We start from the raw sequence: 6,000 nt of genomic DNA, 5'->3' as shown, positions 1-6,000 counted from the left end.
CGTAGATCTGAGCTAGATGGAGGCCGCATTGCCTCAAGAAAGGTAGTGACTTTTAGACATACGTCAGTGCTTAGGACATTCTACTGGTGAGCTCTGTATGTCTGACACAGCTGCTCGGGTCCCTGAGGTGCTCGTGAGGTCTCCCTCTGAAGTACCCTGAGATCTCTCTGTGAAGTAAAAGAAAAGAGTAGGCTCTAAGCACATGGTTCTGGATTCCCCTGGGGTCTGTGGTTCAGGCATCTAAATTTACAACACTTGACTATTTTAGCCACTCAAGTCCCTTATTAGAGCTACCTCATAATTCTGGATCCAGAAGATCCAGAAGATCCAGCTAAGCCTGGGCCCAGGAAGGCTTATTTTAGGAAGACACGGGATTTAAAAACAAAACTCTATCGGGTTCCAAATATTGGGCCAGAGTGTTTTTCCGTATCCTAGAAGCACTCCCTTCTCTCCAGCCTATTCTAAATACATTTCTGTCTTTTCTGGCAGGAAATCTGCGGATCTTAAATCTCCGGAGAGAAAGCAAGAAAGATTTTATTTTTGAGCACACTTGCAGATGTGGCTGCACTATATCTCATTATATTTAAGAGCATTATTTAGCTTGCAGATTGAGGCTTCTGCCACCCTTTGACAGGAAAAAACTGCTTTTTATGCTACAAATGTTTTCCTATGCATGTTTTCCTATCCATGTTTTGACTTGTCACTTGTAAAGGGATATACATTCCAAAGCTGTTGGTGAACATGAGGCAGCTGAACTAAGAAGTATCTCTCACAGCCAATCCTTTTAATTATAGATTAATATGTATATGCCACATAATGAGCATATCACAGTGTAAAAGATCACAGGGATGGCTGCATTATTTCTATGGAAAGAGTTTTGGAATAAATATCTTCAAGAAAAATACAAGCGTATTTTCAGCAGGTAATACATTTTAAATCTTATAATGTTCATTTGTGAACTGACTTAAACAGTTCATGGGAAGTGAGAAAAGTTTTTATTTGAAGTGTGCTAAATGGAAAAGCTTTAATTTGTTATTCTCAGCTAGTACAAATAAAGTAAGTACTCCTTTTTCATCAAGGAGAAAAAGACAACCTGTTTATACATATGTATGCTCTTCAAGAAAAGCATGCATATATCCCTGGTATAGATACTGGCTCAGTAAACCAATAATCTTGGTCCTGTCAATTAGAGATGGCAGTACAACAGGGTGGAAGGTGAAAATCAGTATTGAGACAAGTCAAGGTTGGAAGGGGCAAGCTCAGGGAGTTGTATGCATTGCTGTAATACAAATATGCTAAAACTATGCAATAAAATAGCCCAACGCTTTGTTGTCTACGTAGCTGCTCAAGGCATACCAATACTCAAAAAAAAATATCTTTAACTCCTTAAAAAACCCTTTTCCCAAGACCCTACAGTAGTATGAAACATGATAGTATGAAATACTAGCAAGTTCATGAATCTTAAAAATGATAATGCAGCCTCATATGAATAACTTCCAGTCCTGGTGGGGCAATTGTAAACAATCAGCGCAGTTCACAGAGAAGTTTTTCCAGAGCAGGACAGCACGATGTCTTAGAGACACAGAGAGCTCCATTTGTGTGGAAAGATTGAAAACCTGGTGAGGGGAAAACACAGGAGGGTGTTTGTCTTCTGTGTTGCCAGGGAAATGTTTGTGTATTTAAAAAGGACATGAATAACAGTGAGGATAATATGAAGCAATGAAGGATCCAGAAAAGGCTAGTTGTGTGGTCCTATTCATTTTCAAAACAGAAAAAAAAGAAGTGGAATAAAATTAAAGACTGATAATATGAAATGGTATTATTTTTTTAAATACAGTTCACATAGTTTGACCTGTAGGATTCAATGTCACTACTACAAGCTTTAGTAGATACTTCATCTTGAAGAAAATAATGAGAAGAAGGTGATGAAAGTTACTGCTATAATATGAGAGCACACTATCCATTATGTACATTTAGGAGCATTTGTCTGCCCAGATTGAGCGATTATGCCTCTCATTTGCAAAAAAGCTATGTTGCTTATTCAAATAACTGCCTATAAAATCGCAAAAACAAGTTTCAGAAATCTCTTTAAAATACATCTTGCTTTGCTGGTTGTCTTGCTCTATTTATTTTTTTTTCTTTTTTGTTAGCTGTTCAGTATTAATGGGTGCCTCTCTGAAAAATGTAAAATTAAGCCTGGCACTGCAAGAAGAGGAATGCTGCCTACGAGAAAACCCTCTGAAACACTCGCACCAGTGGACTTGGTGAGGTTTCAGTAGGCTCTAAGCATTTCCAAGACCTTTAATTCCTGGAGTTTGTGACTCATCTAACAGTAGAAGTATAGGTGGAAAACTGGGTCTTTTGTCTGACAGGTCCGTTGGTGAGAGAAGGCGGCGGGGGGGTGTGTCTGTGGGTGGGGTTCGGCAGGACTTGGGGAGGGCAGTGATTGATCAGAACGTGTTCAGCAGGGATCGATGTCTGTGCTGCACTGTTTGCACATGGATGTTTGCACTCCACAGCCCGGTGGAGCAAATGTCCCTGCCAGACCATGGGAAAGGCAGGATTTATAGGGAACCGTGCTGGTCCCCATGACGGGGTGCAGAAGCAACAAGCCAGCTGTGATGGCAGCTCTCACCTTCTTTGCATACTTCTTCATTTCAACTCTTCCCAGCTCTCTTTTTGGCTTGATTCTGCAATTGCAGAGATCCCCTGCTCAGTGAAACTAGCCTCTTGTGCTCTAGCTGGCCTAAGCTGGGCAGAGGACAAGGCACTGATGACAGCTACTGGTGCCACTGCAGCCAGCTCTGCCGCCGCTCCACTCCCTCGGCTCTTTCCCTGCTCTCCAAGATTATATAGCCTGAGCTTTCAAATATAAGTGGGAAATTTATGGCCCTAAAGGAGATGTTGCATATAATTTAATGCAGAAAAAAATCTATAAATCTGTATTATATGGTTGCTCATTACATCTAATAAGCTGATTTCACCCTTACCTGCTTCCCTGAGCACTTTCTCCAGTTTATCTCTGGCTTCAAGTTATATCTTATAAAGCTAGTTCAAACTGTAAATTCCTTGCAGTAGTGTCTGACTTACTTACCTTAATGTGTGGGTGTAGTGTTTATCATGATAGGGCTCAAGACTTAAAGCATTCTCTCATTACTAATTAACCACACCAAAATTGCCTCAATATCTTAGCACACTGACTGGAGAATATTATCCTCGCGATAGAATTGTATAGAAAAATTATAACTACTAATTAAATTGTATAGTACTCTTCCAAGGGGGACTTTTCAAGTACAAAATAATCACTTTGGGAAAATTCCAAGGATGTAATATAGCATACATCAAAACAGTGGAAAGGTAAGATGCAAAAAATTCTCCAGAGCACTAGTTCTGACATATTTTTGCCCATAAAAGTGTCTATGACTAAATCTAATTCCATTCAAAGGGCACTGATTTTACATAATTCTGTATTCATGGGCATACATTTTAGAAGGACTTGCATTTTAGGATTGTTCTCAGTTGTATTTCTCTTAATGGGTATTGAAAGCAACAGAGGTTTTGATATGCTTACTTTATTGTTTATAAGGGACTTAAAGAAAATCCCAAACACTGAACAACAAAGCTTTGTGCCCTACATTATGATTTTGAGTCTCTGGGAGGACTCATGAGGACTGTTTGGCTATTTTGTAAAAAATGGTTTAATTGATTAGATATATTCCTCCTTCCCAATTAAAAATGACCAAAAAAAAAGGAGTTTGTAACTCTGAGCCAAGCTCATGGATGTATAGAGCATAGCTAATATCAGTCATTATTAAGGTCCTGATTGTACTGTGTGTTTTCTCACAAACATGATTATAGCAAGCTAATTTGCATTGCTAAACATGCTAAAAATATCAAAACTTTCTTCCCTGCTGGCCAGAGAGTAGTTGATCCTGTCATTAAAATACAGATAAACAGAAGTAGCTGATAGAAGCTAAGATGATTAAGAACAATGTGCATAAGAAATTAGTTATTTAGCTACTAGTATGCTCTCCAGAAGAACTGCAACACTCTTGTTTAAAAATCACACCAATCTATCATGGAGGGTTTTGTGTGGCACCAGAAGGATGTATAAAAAGTTTACATTATTCCTCATGCAAAATTTACCACGGGGCCTGTCGGCAGCATGTGCTAAGGGACTGAACTGCAACTGCTGTGTAGGAAAAAATAATTTCTGCTTTTCCTAGCAGGACTGATGACTTTGGCTCCAGCGGCTGCTACAAGTTGTTGTTCCTTTAACTGTACAAGAAGGCAGAGTCTGAGCAGCCCAGCGTTGCAAACTGGGGTCTTGCCTTCACTCGCTTCTTATTCAGAGCCTGTGTAGAACAACTCATTTAGCCACAGGTGAAATCTGGGCCAGATATAGAAATAATGGGGATTATTTGCAGGACAGTGGTTTTTTCCAGGTCTCCTCTTGAGGCAAGTGCTAGAGCAGTGGAGGTTCAAGAGGATACCTGTGGGGTTTTAATTAAATGCGCTTTAAGTATTTTCTTGCTTTCCAACTCTCACCAAAACTGTAAATATACCTGCCCAAAACCTCTGAGCTTCTCCTATGTTGGCAGACACTTTTTTCATAGCAGAAGTGTTGGCATAGCTATCGAACTGGAAAACAGAAAAACACCTCAGGTCTTATTCAGCCAACCACAGTTCCTCAGTACATCCCAATACACCAATATTTAGGTTTAAGCTGTCAGAAATCAGCTTGAAATTGTAATTACATATTTTGCAAGCAGAATGGATGGATGGATTGGTGCCTAGTATTTCCTCTATTGTGTACTTTGATGTCATTTTGAATAGTGTGCAAAGATCTATAACCAACCCTTCCACCCCACCAAATTACAGGAAAAACTTCTGGAAATATTTAATTAATCATTTTTGTCAGGACTACAGATGAAAGGAGCCATTTGTATTTTATGACAGTTGGTAATTAAACATTTACAGTACGGTGCCAATATTTAATACACAATGTAGAAGAAGCAAACTGAACAGAAGGTAAATCTGGCAGAGTTTAACATGGAGTGATGCTGTGGGAATGTGCATGTGTGATCAGAACTGTAACACTGCAGAGCAAGTGGCATTGCAATAAAATGTTGTAGCAGAAAACTGCTTTTCCAGCTGTGTTAGACTTCCTTCCCTCTTCCCTGGAACAGAAACAAGAAAAAATATTTTACCCTTGAAATGACTTGGAGAAACCAGATGAGACTTTGGGATTTAAGATCACTGGCTGCTTTTGCAAGGCAATAAAGCTGTATAGAATAAATGAGTCCCAAGGAGTTTCTTTTGGTTTTATGACTGCCTGCTTTGGTTTTCCCCTTCATCTCACCAAGTATTTTGTAAAAACCTTCTATGTCTTATTTAGGTTGCCTTTTCTGTTTTCATTTCTGCTGGAAAGCAAGGCAACATTCATTGCAAGAGTCTATTTTTGTGTCATTTCTTGTCCCTCTAATACAACGTTCACATGTAAAGGTAAATACTGTTTAAATAGCTCTTGCTCCTGTTGAAGTGACCAGAAAGGTTCCCATTTTTTCATAAGGATTAGACTGCATCTCCACAAATTGTCTGTGCCATCACAAACAAGGTTCATCTGAGTAAATGTCAGTGCACAATGTGCATGTCCACATCTGAGCTGTGTACACTGACGTTATACTCCATGGAGGCAGAGCTACAGGGACAACAATCTGCTAAAAGAGACAATCAAGACAGATCAAGTGCACCACATTCTAAAAGCATCTTTCTTTTTTTTTTCCCTCTTTATTTTTGAGCCCGCATCTGGCTAACTCAGCTGCAGATAAGTATGTTTTTCGTATGTCTAAAGCTAGGGGAGACAAGTCCCAGCCAAGCACTCCTCAGGCTTATTCCCAGGCTGTGTGACTTTTCTTGTAGTACTTGTTCTGTCCTCACAAAGCACATACTATACAGAATGACCTCTCTTCTTCTGCACCATTATCAGGGCGTCCCATG

This window comes from Haliaeetus leucocephalus, unplaced genomic scaffold (assembly GCF_000737465.1).
Source record: "Haliaeetus leucocephalus isolate CR32 unplaced genomic scaffold, Haliaeetus_leucocephalus-4.0 Scaffold906, whole genome shotgun sequence".
Classification (NCBI taxonomy): Eukaryota; Metazoa; Chordata; class Aves; order Accipitriformes; family Accipitridae; genus Haliaeetus; species Haliaeetus leucocephalus.
This window is presented reverse-complemented; position numbering follows the sequence as displayed.